At 46.2% G+C, this 12,727-nt stretch overlaps 1 long non-coding RNA gene across 1 annotated transcript; it reads right to left on the reverse strand.

Annotated features, from left to right (window-relative positions):
• Nucleotides 1–461: 461 nt before the first annotated feature.
• LOC109547818 (uncharacterized) lies at nt 462–9,689 on the reverse strand. Its single transcript, XR_002173747.2, has 3 exons — nt 9,521–9,689; nt 8,718–8,871; nt 462–601 (listed from the first exon to the last, which is right to left on the reverse strand). It is a non-coding gene; the product is annotated as an uncharacterized lncRNA (long non-coding RNA).
• Nucleotides 9,690–12,727: the final 3,038 nt, after the last annotated feature.

Consider the following 12,727-nt stretch of genomic DNA (forward strand, 5'->3'; position numbering starts at 1 on the left):
ATACATTGCTTCTGGAAGCATAAGATGGTACAACCACTTTAGAAAACTGTCAGTTTCTTAGTTTCCTATAAAATTAAACATACACCTAACCTATGATTCAGCAATTCCACTCCTAGGTAATGGCCCAAGAGAAAAAAAAAAAATATGCCCAAAAAAGATCTTGTGCAAGAATGTTTACAGTAGCTTATTTCATAACAGCCTAAAACTGGAAACAACCCAAATGTCGATCAATACAAGAATGGGTCCCCTGTGGTGTCATCATACCATGGAATACTACTTATACATGAGAGAGAATAAACTGATACACTCCATCAACATCACAGGTGAATCTCAAAAATACTATTTTGAGCAAAAGACGTCACACACAAAAAATTCATACCATGTGATATCATCTATATGGAATTCAAGAACAGGCAAAACGAATATGTAGCAATAAAAATTAAAACAGTGATTACCTGGGGGTGGTTATTGACTATACAGGAGCAGGAAACTTCTGAAGTGGTGGAAATATTGTATATCTTGATTGTTGTGTGGATTAACAAGATGTGATACATCCAACTGGATACTTAAGCTCTGTGCATCTCCCTGCAGGTACGTTTGACTTCAATAAAGTGGGAAGAGAAAGTGAAAGAGAAGGAAAGAGATGGTGGAGAAAAACAAAACAAAATTAAATTATCTTTTACCTGAAAGCATGCACACACACAGAGACAAAGTAAACACGTGTAAGCCCTATGTTCATTGTGAACTGGGCCAGTGTTGCAGAGTACTGTATACTTCAGATCCATTTCAATAGATATCTTCAAATCTCATTATGAGAAAGGGCTTTCCTCAATTCATTTTCTTCTCTCTTGGGCTTTATTACCAAAATACCCACACATGTTTGAAAAGAGAGGGAACAGAAACACTAATTCTGAATTTCACACTTATCAGAATCCAAGACAAATTGTTCATTGTTGACATTTTCAGATTTCATCTCCTGCCGCGATTCTCTTCGGGAGAGGAAAACTAGAAAGGAAATAACTCTCAACTCCTCCCTGGCCTCCTAACTCTGGCCACTTGATTTGAATCTAGTGTTTGACTAATAGCAGAAAAAAAATTTTTTTCAGGAATAAAAAATTATTATTTTTATTCTTAGATAACTCTTAAATTTACTTGATATCACCTTCCCATCATGAATGACCAAGTGATATTCTCAACAATATTATCTCACTTCCTTGAGAAAGTGTACTGGTCACATAAAAATGTAACCATATGGAAATGAATTTCCCCTTTTCACATCTCTGCCCTTGGTTTCCATGGAAGAAGGCTAATTACCTTTTTAATAGCCCTAATTGACGGGCTTACAGATCGTATCCTTCAGTCCCCACTTGTGTGTGTGGTGACGTGGGGGAAGGGTGGCACTCCTTTTCTCTTGATCCCTGAGCTCCAGCTCTTCCCTTATTGGAAGGAGGGCTGCTGGCTCCTGAAAAGACCGTGCCTTGTGTTTCTCTGTTTGCAGGACTACCTGCAGCCCATTGTGGGCTGACCAGGAAGCCTTGCTTTGTCTTGGCCAATTGACACAGCTGCACACTCAGTAAATAGACTCAGATGTTGAGCTTTTGTTTGAAGGATCTTTTCAGATTAATGCAGAGAGAATTCGTTTTTAAAACTTAAGCCGGAGCTAGGATGAGTAGAATGGAGCTGTGAGACATTGAATTCACATCCACAAAATGAGACCAACTGTCTTACAAGGGCGTTTATCCCCTGTTCCTTTGGGAGGTAACACAGAGGGGAGAGGCTCCCACTCAGACCATTGTGAGGAGAAGATCTGACCAGTGATTACACCGGCTCCAGCTTCATTCTCCAAGGGGAGAGAGCCCGCCCTTGTTAAGTAAATGAAATTACTGCAAAATATTTGTCTACAACTGAGTTGGGTTTCCTTATTGCCAGATCACAAGAGGTTCTGATAAATGGTATAAACACATCCATGGCCCGTGGCAAACACAATTTTAACAGACTGGCAGACAGGACCGCAGTCTGGACTCAGATCTAGCATCTCAGATCTTTCAGTCCTCTCCTTTAGACCAGCCAATCTTATCCCTCACCCACGGGCTCATTCTGAACCATTACCTATTGGGACACAAGTATCAGGCATGGCTCCCAACTGATGGCTGGTCTCTTGAGGGGGGAACCATATCTTGGAGAATACCATTTCAGTTAGCACAGCTTGGAACTTTAGTCCCAATTTTGAGATTAGAAACTATTGTATTTCTTGCCTCTCAGACTTACAAACTCATTTTTCTCAAGCTACAAATTGGGTTTTTGTTCCTCTTTGCTAACAGTTCTAGGTACTGAGGGAGGCAGATTGATGTTGTGGAAAGAATTGTGGCTTTGACTCCTAGGATCTGAATTCAAATCCTACCTCTGCCACTTACTAGCTGTGAGCTCTAGGAAAGTCACTGCTCTGAGAACAGATGGCCTCACCATGACAATTAAAATACGATTACTTGTCTCATGATATTGTTGGGGATGGAAAGAGTTTCCTCATATATATGTGAACATAAGAAGCAGCCTTCCTAAACATAATTCAAAAAGACACGTGCACCCCAATGTTCACTACAGCACTATTTACAATAGCCAGGTCATGGAAGCAACCTAAATGCCCGTCGATAGACGAATGGATAAAGAAGATGTGGTACATACATACAATGGACTATTACTCAGCCATAAAAAGGAACAAAATTGGGTCATCTGTAGAGACATGGATGGACCTAGAGACTGTCATACAGAGTGAAGTAAGTCAGAAAGAGAAAAACAAATATCGTATATTAACGCATATATGTGGAACCTAGAAAAATGGTACAGATGAACTGGTTTGCAAGGCAGAAATAGAGACACAGACATAGAGAACAAACGTATGGACACCAAGGGGGAAAAGCGGGGGGTGGTGGTGGGATGAATTGGGAGATTGGGATTGACATATATACATTAATATGTATAAAATAGATAACTGATAAGGACCTGCAGTATAAAAAATAAATAAATAAATAAAATTTAAAAAAAAGAGAAAGAAGCACTTTTCCTAGAGTACTGTAGACTCCGCAACACGTTAGCTCTTCCTCTCCAGGTCTCTGCTTTCCAAAGGTTTTTGTTAAGGAATTTAAAATTATACCAAATGGAAAAAGCACGAAGGGAATGATCAAGTGTGCATATACGGAGCAATCTTCCTTCATTATACTAAGCATACAATAAATATGCTTAGGAATGGCCGCTGGTGGGCACCCCCAACTCTAACCTTGTCAAACACTCCCTTTCCCTCCTGCAGCTGCGGTGTCTGAGTGACTGTCACCCTACCCACACCACTACCTCCCTGCTCCCCACATGCACAGTCACTAAGCTAAAAAAGAACTGCTGACAGAGCAGAGCCATGAATCAGAAAGATGCAGGGAGCCATCCCAGAGGAAAACAGGCATCAGCAATCCCAAAAGGTGACCATTTCATCCATGAATTATAGACAGGATGGTACGGAACATATTTCCCAAAGGAAAATGGACTCCTCCTTGCTCCAGGCTATAGAATTGAAAGAAAATGATGTTCCTTCTTTACTTTACGGAGACACTACCCAATCTGGGTTCACTATCACATGTTGTCCATAAAGCACTTTGTGCTGAAGAGTCAGGACACCGGGCCAGCCCTGCCACCAGCTCGCTATAGGCCTATGGTCCCCCCGAAAATACGAGAAGATTGACCTATATAACCTTAAGGACCCCCCCTGAGCCAAGCATCCAGGACTCTGACTCTCCTGCCGCTTCCTGAAAGGAAGGATGTGAGGGCAGAAGTGTGGGTTTTGAACCAGCTCCAACAATCAGAAAAAGTGCTGACAGGATGGGACTGCCTTGTGGAAAACGACATCAACCCCTATGTTAGGTCAGATGTCAAGTTTTGACCAATAGGTCTCTTAGACTCTAAGAAATGAATACTGCAAAATAAGTCTCTGCTTTTGGGAAATCATAAGAGAAATTGTGGTCGATTGAGTTTAAAATTCCAAAATATACCCCCAAACCATACCGTAGTGTTTCTTTTGTGGCTTAGAAAGCGAAAAAGATAAACTTCTCACTCTGACAGAGGACTGTGCAGGGGGAATCAGAAGAAAGGCATCACAGCTTGTAGAGCCTTGAGCTAATCAGCAAACCTCTCTAAACCTCAGTTCTCATTCCTTTCTCTGTAAAATGGGGACGGAATTCCTCCTCAAGGACTCTTCCTCCCGCGAAGAGAAGGACAAGACAGGGAATAGTTTAGTGATGCCACGTTTCCTGCCTGGCCCAGCCCCTCGCTATAGAGCAAAGGAATGGGTCTATGTTCCATGAGTGGGCTATATCTGTCCATAGGCTATTGAACAGTTAACCTTGGAAATGTTGGAGCTTCCCAACATGCCTTGGCTGGAAATCAGCACCAAGAACTTTGACATGAAGTGCTCAGACTGAAGGAAGGCGGCATGGGGCAGTACTTGAGAACACTGAAACAGAGCGGGCTGAAGCACAACTTGGAGAACTGAAAAGAACAAATAATTCTGAGCCTGGACCAGGGGATGCAATGGGAGACTTGACAACAGCGTGTCACCTGCCTTGCTTAAATAGGACAATTAAGGAGCACCGGGCTGAGAGTCAGGAGGCCCGGGTGCTGATTCTGCCTTTCCACTTTGGGCCCCAGCCTCTTCATCTGTAAGGAAAAAGGCAGGGCCTTTTCTAAGGGCCCATCTATCGCCAGGTTGCTGAATCACCCGAGAAATCAGCTTAGTACTTATTCCCCTCCTCCAAGGCTCTTGAGCCTGATTTCAGAAACAAAGAATCATGAAATCAGGGCTTCCCTGGTGGTGCAGTGGTTGAGAGTCCGCCTGCCGATGCAGGAGACACGGGTTCGTGCCCCGGTCCGGGAAGATCCCACATGCCGCGGAGCAGCTGGACTCGTGAGCCATGGCCACTGAGCCTGCGCGTCCGGAGCCTGTGCTCCGCAACTGGAGAGGCCACAACAGTGAGAGGCCCGCGTATCGCAAAAAAAAAAAAGAATTATGAAATCAGAGTCTCAGAGGGAGCTACCTTTGGTTTGGAGGCTTTTGGCCATTGGGCTGAGTTTCTAAATCTCACTCAGTGGGCCGTGTAGGTGGGCAAAGGTGGCTTCTGCTGCAGCCCATGGATGAATCACCAGATAAAGCTACTTCTGTGGGTCCTCTGCCCACAGAAATGCTCCACGGAGGGGCTGGAATTTGAGCTGAGTCTTAAGGGATGCACGGGAGAGGCACTGGTGGATGAACATTCTAGGCAAAGGCAACAACTCCCACAGTTCCTAGTGTTATATGAACAGTCTCAGACTGTATAGCAAATTCCCTGCTATAACCAAGAGTCCCCAAAGTGTACAGTGGTTTACACCCCATGGACACTGATTTCAAGCTCATACACAGGATGGGAGGAGCCGCTACCCTCCACCTATCATTTAAGTCTTTGAGCTGACTGAGGCTCTGCCATTTTTAACATTTGGCTTCAGAAGTTGCCCAGAGGGTCATCTTCACGCCAGGCAGCCAGACAGGGCAAAGAGCTCAGAGCTGGCGCTTGTCACTCCCCCCTTCCCCACACCGTGTCTACTGCAAGGGGAGCTGGAAAATGTAGATGTGTGGCTGGGAAATATACAGCAACGTGGATTCTGGGGGATACCAGCCTCTGCCACACAGCCTGGTCCACTCCTCAGGGATGGGTCAGCAGGAAAAGAAGGCAGAATCCCAAGCAAAGCAAGGGGGAGAGAAAGGAAGTGTCAGGCAACCGGGAGCAGTACTCTGGGGGTAGTCAGACATGCTGTTGACTCAAGACAGCTTCATTGTTGGTAAGCCAATTTCCCTCTGATGGGATGAAGAGGCCTGGAATCCCACGGGGAAGGGGGCCTCCACATCACTCCCGCTGCTTTTGGGAAGGAGAGAGAAGGGATGTGACAAGAGCGACTTTTCACAGGCAGCCATCCGGGCCTCCCAGGGTAAAGTTTGGAAAACCCCTGGCTTCCCCTGGCATTGCCCTTGGCCCTTGGCCCCTCCTCCTGCTCTGTTTTCAGCCCCTCTTTCTGGGCGGGCTCCAGTGGCCAGACGGTCGCATGCCCTGACACCTTGGTTCGGTGCCCAGCCTGTGGGCCACTTGGGGCTCGAGTTACTGGTGGGAGCTAATTCAGGAGCCTGGCCCAGCCCTGTGGCTTTGATGGGATTTCATCACCCTGCCTGCGCTGCTTGGCTGGGTGCCTGGGAGAGCTACACAGTGTTGCCCCAGGCTATCTGCTTCCACCGAGGAGAGGCCCTCCTCTCTGAATAGAGGACCTGGAGGTGACTTTTGAGGTGAGGTTTGGGGCTCTCTGGTCCACCCAGCCTGAGAATCGATCCCCACGCCAAAGCCATCTGCCTTCACCCGACTTTCCCAAGGGGCAGAGACAAGATAAAGGATAGAGAATTAACACCGAACAACTTGTTAATGATTTTATTGCAGGTTAGATAAAATGCCTCAAATAAAACTACAGGAGACCTTCTTTAACCTTACCAGGCTGTAAATATGTATTAACTCAATTACTACCAGCAATTAAGGGCTAGTTTGGGAACAGTGGCCTGAGACAAAAAAGACATTATCATCCTGGGAAATGAATCCAGAATAAAAGGAATTTCTTCCACCTTAGCTAATGAGCAGCTGTATAGGGATGGAAATGAAGGCCTTTGCCTCGAATTGCTTTTGACCGTTCGGGAGAGGAGAGAAGGTCCCCTTTACGGAAAGCTCTTGGAAGCACATTAGGGACGTTGTTACAATGCAAATGAGGAGGACCCGTTGTGTTTGGGTGGTTTAGGAGTTTAGTAAAAGGAGTAACATTTCAATTAGTGGGGGAAGGAATGAGAACCTGCCTCAAAGAGGCTTAATTGGCAACTTGGCTTTCCCAGGGGGCTTTGAAGTAGCATCAGAGATGGAAGGTTTTCAGAGATGGGTGAAGAATAGAGCAACTGTAGGGCCCTGGGCGGTGGGAGTGAGAGGGCAGGTGGGGATGCTCAGAAGGTGAACCCCACTGGGCCACCCAGTCCCAGCGCCGGTTCTGATCTTCAAGGCTCCTGGACCCCTTCCCCAGCATTTCACCCAATTCCCCTCTGGGAGCATCAGGACCTGTCCCTTTCTAAAGCAGTCAGGCTCCGTGAAACCCCTTCGCTTTTAAGGGTGAAACCCCTTCGCTTTTAAGGACGGCAGCCCTAACCTCACCAGTGTGGAATTCCTTTTTTCTTCTCAAGAGTCCCTTTTGCTAGGTCTCTAAGTCCAGCTCAGCAGACTGGGGAATTCAACTCCTAATTGCTGAGAGTTTGGGGGAGGGGGTGTGCAATATTGCATACAAATGTGTATTTTCTGTGTGTGTGTGTGTGTGTGTGTGTGTGTGTTGAAGGACCACAGGGTCTGATGATTCAAGTACGATCTGACCTGAAGGCAAGGGATTAAACAACTGACTTTTCAAGGAAGACCGCTCAAATTTTGCAGGGGTCCAGACTTGCATCTTTCTAGGGTCTTCCTTTGCTGCTGCTGAGAGCCGCAGTCAAAGGTAGTTCAGGAGTCACTCATGTCTTCGTACATCTTCACTGACTTGAGGTTTTACTTCTCAATCCACTCATTCACAGGATATGATGAATTTTTTTTTAATGTGGAATAACCTTCCAAAGGAGATATTACAGATAACATGCCAAGATAATTGTTTGAAATGAGATTTGGAAGAAAATTCAACTAACCCTGTGTTTTAGTTGAAAGACAGCCAACTGACCAGGGGTTTGGAGAACCATCCACACAAGGCCTCCTAAGTGGTGAGCTGGTCTTTCTAAGCTTAAAAAAAAAAAAAAAAGAACCAGAGTGAAGAACTTCCCAGTGACCCCGTGACTCTGTTGGTTCACTGGATGTTGACTTTGGGGAGGGCAGACTTAACTCTCTGCCATGCAGGCCTCTGTGGATGTGGACTGGATTGCGCTGGAGGTCTGACCAATGAACCCTGAGCTGGAAGGCGCAATCACCCTCCATTTGAAGCAATCAGCCCCAAACACGCAGGCCCTCGCTCCAGGCTCTGTCCCTCTGTCCTCCCTTCTCCCGTGGGTGGCTTTTCCTGGAACGCTGGCTCATATCTCTGGAGCCTGTGGTTTGGGGATCACCATTAGCCAACTACAACAGGGTCTGGAGAGTTTACTTCTGCTGTAAAATGGGAACTGGACGCACCCTCTGAGTAATACTCATCCCTTGGCAGGTCTCAGCGGTGGCCTGCTACTGTACAAGTCACCCTCTTCCCACTCCCCTCGCCTTGAGTGCCTGTGTAGAGTGACCACTCCCTTCCCCAACCTCTTCTCTTGCTGCTTTCCCAGAATCAGGACTGAAGGAAAACACGGTATCTGTCTGCACCACGCACGTTCCTGCATCCTGGGCAAGCTGTGGTGTGTCCAAGCCCCACGCCACTGTGAGGGGACAAAACCAGGGCCTTAGCACAGCAGTGTCAACTCCTGATAATTGCCCTGAGTGGACAGGAGATCCTGCACCAGTGATGACTCAGTCACTCAGCAACTCCAGGCTCTTCAGCCCCTGGAAGGTATTATTGACTCAATGCTGGGACAATACAGAATCCATGCGCTGGAAAGGACCTTAATAAAATCCTAACCAATCTATGCATAAGAGACTCAGGTCAAGACAGGCAAAGAAACCTACCCAGGTACCCTTAGGGAGTGAAGGGAAGAGTTGAGATCCAAACCTAGGTGGTGGGTCTGAGGCCAGTGCCCTCCTTCTCATAGTGTTAAATCCCAGCTTCCACTTTCCAGTGGGTGCCTGCCTTGGCTGGCGTGGAAATCAGTTCTGTAAAACCCTGAAAAGGAAAAGAGAGAGACAGAGAGAAGTAGACTGCAAGGCAAAAGAAAGCCAGCAAGCATCTGTCATGGGTCTTCCTGTAATGGATTATCAAGACATTATTACATACTCCTGCCCAACTGAAGGTGCATCTTGCATACTTTCTCTGTGTTTCTTCAAACCCTTTTATTAGACTCAAAGCTGTTTCAGTGGTGCTTTGTTTAATGTTCAAGAGAAAGTTCTCCTACTAGACCGTTATTTCCAAAATGCATTTCTCAGTATCCAAAATGTTTCTACACCCAACATCACACAACCTGTAAGGGCAAAACGACAGATTCTATTATCTCTTGTATTGTCTATAAAGTGAAAATGGGTCTTCCGGAGGTGAAGTAACTCGTCCGAACCCACACGTCTCACGAGTGGCTCATACAGACCTAGGTCCCAAGTCTTCTGACACTTGGCAGCACCCTAGTCTCCAGCAGGAAACACCCTGGCTCCTGACAATATCCCGTTATTTACTCATCCTCTTTAGGGAACAATGAAATCAACGTTCCTTTGAAGCAGGAGAGTTTGGATAGACAGGGTGTATTGGTCGCCACGTCCCCTCCCCTCCTCCAGCTGGTATGCAGCCGTCAGAGACTATTCTGAGTCCACAGCCCCAAGCTTACCATTCCCATCAGAGTCCAGGTCACCAGCAGCGCCTCTCTGAGCCACTGTTCTGGAATGAATGAGCAGACCTTTCAGTCTACTATTTTAAAGGAACAGGACATGAGGAAACACATCAGTCCATGCAGGGGGTGGGGAGAGGCTATGGAGAGGAGACAAAATCTTTTCATCAATTTTGCTGCTTGAGAGTTTCTTCTGGACAATATGAGGAAAGAAGTGAAGAACTAAATGTGGAAAATGTGAGCTAATACAGGGTGTTCACTCCCCAGACTAGAGCCTCACCAGGAAAGTAGATAACAGAAAATATTTCAGACAAGAGACAAGCAGCAAATAAACACCCAAAAGAATAAGGAAGAATTACTTCCTCACAAATGTCTCCAAAAACAAAAAATGCAAAGGACAGGAAATACGTGCTGCTTAGAGCTGACATAGGAGCATTGAACTCACGCTCGAAATCTGCTGGTACTAAAAAAGAGTGTTTAAGAGAGACATGAGTTCCTGTTGCACAATTCCACCTTTGTGTCTACCAAGCTCAAGTGGGCTTTTCTGCAGAATACACGAAAATCTTCAGTTGGAAAATTGTGTGTGTGTGTGTGTGTGTGTGTGTGTGTGTGTGTGTGTGTGACTACACTATGTGTAAAAGCTTGTATCTTAGTTCGAACTCTTACCCATCTCTCATCTGGAAAATGGCAATGGCCACAAAACTGTCCTCCCTGCCCCTTATCTTGAGTCCACCTCCACACTGCTGTCTAAGATGCAGATCTGACCACTTCCCTCTTTGACAGGAACCTGCCCAGGACTCCCCACGGCCCACAAGAAAAAGTCCACCTCATAGGCAATGTCCTCACCTCCCTCTCCCATCTCAAGGCTCATTGTTTCCTGCCTCACAATTTATGCGCCACGAACATGGGGCTCTTCAGAGTTTCCTGCCCATACCACATGGTTTCTCTCCTCCACAACTTCACTTACACTGGAACCTCTGTCAGGGACGACACTTGCCCCTCCAGGACTATAGAACACATCCTACCTTCTTTTTGTTCTCCCACAATGCCCTGGGCACATCCGCATCTCACACTTAAAATGATCTGGTTTTGTGTCTTTGTCTGCACTATTCTTAAAAACGGCAACAGCAAATTTCTATTGAGGAATAACATTCATCAAGAACTGTCCAAAGTTTGCAACCTGCTGAATGTTTACACATCTTAACCTGCTCCAAGGACAAGAAGTGACCATTATGTTTCTGAGGTCAGCGGCTGAGTTTTGATCGTCTCTGTAATCTCAGCACCGAGCACAGTGGCTGGCAGGCAGGTACTTCACAAATAGTGTTTGAATGGATCAAAGAATGGTTCTCTCCCTGTCTCTTCATCTCTGTTTGACTCACTTTTTCTACCAGTTCCCCCTTAACCTGAGTTGCTCAACGGATAATTCAGAATTTCTTGCCCAGGCTTTGGGAGCCTGAATTCTGAGTGATGAGGTTTGTGAGGAAGTGTTGGTGGTTGGGAGTAGACGGATAGGGTCAGCTTGGATGTCAAGAACCAAACCTGGATATGCAACTCGGAAAGATCCAACGCCTGAGCGTAAGAGAAAATAAGTCTTTTCTCTTCAAAGACTTTACATTATAACTGCAGCTACGAAAGCTTACCATCAGTTAAGAACAAATGAAGAAAGCACGTATCAGACTTTTTGCTTTAGATCTAAGAAGGACAAGTGACATTCATTTCTTCCACCCTCAGCTTCTGGCACCAGGCATCACTGTCACCTTAAGTCAACAGCTGCTACCACAACCGAGGAGGGAAGGGTCTATTCTACCTACACCCACGAAAGCAATCGTAGGATGTGTAACGTAGAGTGATGCTTCCTAAATGCTAATGTCCCCATCCACACACTTGTCTGTGAAGCCCACAACAGGAAACAGTAAACCTACCATTTACTTAGCACTTACTATGTGCCAGACACTGGGCTAAGCAACCACCTACATATGTACCACATTTATTCTTCACAGGTATTCTCTCACGTAGGTGATATTCTCCCCATTTTACAGATAAGAAAACTGAGCAACTTAAGCTGGGTTTGATCCCATATCTTAGATTCCAACGCCTGTGAAGATAACCACTATGCTTAGTGCCAGGGCTAGCTCTGCTTTCCCTGTGTCTCCGCTACTGATAAGAACAACTATAGTGCTGAGATTGAGAACCTCTGCTCCAGAAGATGTCCCCCCATGAACCTATGAACCTGAGAACACCAGATGGACTAGATTCGTCTCCAGGTGGGCCTCGTGAGCAGAGTGAGAGGGTCCATCCCGATGGCAGTCTCCATCTCACTGTTGGGAACCCAGGTTCAGTGGATTCTTGTGGTGCAGGGTTGCAGCCTGAATTTTTTTTTAATTTTTAAAATTTAAGTGTAGGTGATGTACAATGTTATACAAGTTATGGGTGTACAATATAGTGAACGCTTCACAGTTTTTAAAGGTTACACTCCATTTAGAGTTATTATAAAATATTGGCTATATTCCCCGCATTGTACAATACGTCCTTGAGTCTATCTTACACCCAGTAGTTTGTGCCTCCCATTCCACACCCTTATGTTACCCCTCCCTGCTTCCCGCTCCCCACTGGTAATCGCTAGTTTGTTCTCTATATCTGTGAGTCTGCTTCTTTTCTGTCATATTCACTAGTTGTTGTATTTTTTAGATTCCACATATAAGTGATATCATACAGTATTTGTCTTTCTCTGTCTGACTTATGTCACTTAGCATAGTGTTGCTGTACATGGCAAAATTTCATCCTCTTTTATGGCAGCCTGAATTCTTATGGTGGATTTTCTCCTGGGGACCTTGATGTTCACCCAGGGCCTTGTTTTCAGAGAGGTATTTTGGGGGGTTCACAATGCATGAGGAATGAAGCGTGGAAAACAGCCGCTCTTTCCACGGGCAGCCAAGGGAGACGAACCCTTCTGACATGGAGGAGAACTGCTCCCCCAGGGAGCATGCCTGAGACCAGCTGGGATTTCCTCAGCAAAACACTCAACAGAAGAGAGAGCCTCCCTCTACCTGGCCCGAGTGCTCCTTGCAGAGGGGCATGTCACCCTGGGAACCTGCCCAGTACCCCTGTGGAGCCCCCCAGGAAGTGACATTCTGGCCCTCAGGCTCGCCAGCATCCAGGCCCCCTCCCTGGCTTGAGGACAGACACAAAGCCACCCTGTGCCTTGGC

Source organism: Tursiops truncatus, chromosome 4 (genome assembly GCF_011762595.2).
Source record: "Tursiops truncatus isolate mTurTru1 chromosome 4, mTurTru1.mat.Y, whole genome shotgun sequence".
NCBI classification, from domain to species: domain Eukaryota; kingdom Metazoa; phylum Chordata; class Mammalia; order Artiodactyla; family Delphinidae; genus Tursiops; species Tursiops truncatus.